We start from the raw sequence: 2,511 nt of genomic DNA on the forward strand, positions 1-2,511 counted from the left end.
TCCCACATTGATAGCAATCAAACAATACCTCAGAGGATTTACTGTTGTGCGTGGGGAATGTTCTGTTATTTGTACAATGATTTTTTGGTGGGGAGCGGAGGGCCCATTTCAAAATGGGGTAAAATTAGCATTTTCACAAAGAAAAATGAAACTCGTGTTAGGCGTACTCCTTCCTAAATAAACCCTTGTACAAATAACCGAACCGTACGCGAACTGTCTTACTTACTTGTCTAAGATGAAACTGCAGTAGTTTTCATCTTATGTGGATAATTTTTGTCACAAATACATAGTTTCGTGCCTATTATTATTGTGGGACCTCCACTTGTTTTACAATTTTTAATCTAAGAATACTTTTGTGAAAGTTTTTTAATTTGTCAATTTTTGAAAAACTTTCATTCACATTTTTTTCCTTGTTTGGAACGCAACAAAATTAATTTTTTTAAAAATATAAGTTTTTACTAGTCACTTAGTAAGCAACAATTGGTGACCCCGATTTTTATACCCAAGCGCACTTGTGCACAAGGGTATTATAACTTTTTTCACATAACGGTTGTTTGTAACAGGCAAAACGCTTCGAGATAGATATAGACAAATGTATACATAAATGATCAGGATGAAAAGAGAAATCGATTAAGCGGTGACTGTCTGTCCGTCCGTCCGTGCACACGATAACTCGAGTAAAAATTAATATATCTTAACGAAACTTGGTACGTGTACTTCTTTCGGACGTAGGACGGATGGTATTGAAAATGGGAAAAATCGGACAATAACCACGCCTACCTCCCATATAACACTAATTTTCAGAAATACGAAAACTGCGATATTTTAGTAACTACTGAAGATTATTCACTCAAAATTGATATTTACAATAATTTTTAGACGAAAATTGAGACTATTATAAATTTTTGAAAAAATGGGCGTAGCCACGCCCACTTATGGTTACATGTGTATATCTTGGCAACCGCCGCACCGATTTCTTCCAAACTTGGCACTGTTATTGGCCTTGGTACAGGACACCAAATGGCCGAAAATTTTTAAAATCGGACAATAACCACGCCCACATCCTATATAACGGTAATTTGGAGAAATACGAAATCTTCGATAAATCAGTAAATATTAAAGCTAATTTATTGTTGTTGTTGTAGCGGCTACAACAACCCCGCCCAGGACGGTTGGTATCTCAGTCGTTGTCGTCAAGTTCCACTAACGGCAACCCTAGGAAGCGGGCAGCTTCTATGGGGTTTGTCCACAGGGACAAGGCCGTTAGGGTTGTCGGGTTTTCCGGGCATGCGAAGAGATGTTTCGAGTCATGTGGGATCTCTCCGCATGCCGGACACTCATTCGGCACATCCTCATTCAACCTACTCAGGTAGGAGTTCAACCTGCTGCAGTAGCCGGAGCGAAGTTGTGCAAGTGTTGTGCGAGTCTCCCGAGACAGATGAAGCTCCGTCTCGTCTATGTCCGGGGGTGGTATGCCTAGAACGGCATTCACAGGTCTAGAGTCTACATAACTCGAGACTGAGTCCCTGTGAATGCCGTTCAGGGCCTGTCGGTAAGCTATCGGGTCCAGAGGTTGCTTGATGAACCTCTGGACTTCGTCTGTCAGTTCATATAGATGCCTCCAGACGCGCCTAGGCGCGGGCTCCTATGCAAGCAGCTGTCTGCTTGGGTGGCCACTTCTGTGCTTGCAGAGCATTATATTGTGCTCCTTTACGGGGAGCATTTGCGCCTCGCCGTGTAGATGGTGTTCAGGCGACATCAGGAGGCATCCTGTCGCTGTCCTGAGTGCGGTGTTCTGTACAGTCTGTAGCTTCGTCCACTGCTTCCTACTAGTCCCTGGCGACCACACTGGCGCTGCGTAGTTCAAAACCGGCCGGCCTATTGCCTTGTATGTTGCCAGCAACGTTTCTTTGTCTTTGCCCCAAGTACTGCCGGCTAGCGACTTGAGGACCTTGTTGCGGCTCTGTACTTTATTGACAATAGCGGTTGAGTGCGCAGAGAAGGAGAGCAGGCTGTCGAATGTTACTCCGAGTATTTTGGGGTTATTCACCGTCGGAATTGGTGTGTCATCGACGTGAATCCCCAGCGGTAGCCTGACCTCCTTCGTCCAGGTTGTGAACAGGGTCGCGGAGGATTTCGTAGGGGAGAGGGCTAGACACTTTGCAGTGAAGAAGCGAGTAAGTTCGGAGAGATACCCGTTTACTTTCGAACACAGGTCATCAATTCCATTCCCAGTCGCCATGATCGAGCAATCGTCGGCATAAGAGACAATCGAGGCTCCCTCTGGTGGTTGAGGGAGCTTTGATATGTAAAAGTTAAACAGTAGCGGGGAAAGGACACCACCCTGAGGAACCCCCTGTTTTATTTTTCGCTGTTTACTGGTTTTGTCTCTAAACATTACCGACGAATGTCGACCACTCAGATAATTTGCCGACCACCGTTTGAGCCTCTGTGGGAGAGAGGAGGCCTCTATATCTTCTAGTAGCGTGGAATGGCAGACGGTGTCAAACG

This window comes from Rhagoletis pomonella, unplaced genomic scaffold (genome assembly GCF_013731165.1).
Source record: "Rhagoletis pomonella isolate Grant_MI unplaced genomic scaffold, Rhpom_1.0 Rhpom_scaffold_02054, whole genome shotgun sequence".
Classification (NCBI taxonomy): domain Eukaryota; kingdom Metazoa; phylum Arthropoda; class Insecta; order Diptera; family Tephritidae; genus Rhagoletis; species Rhagoletis pomonella.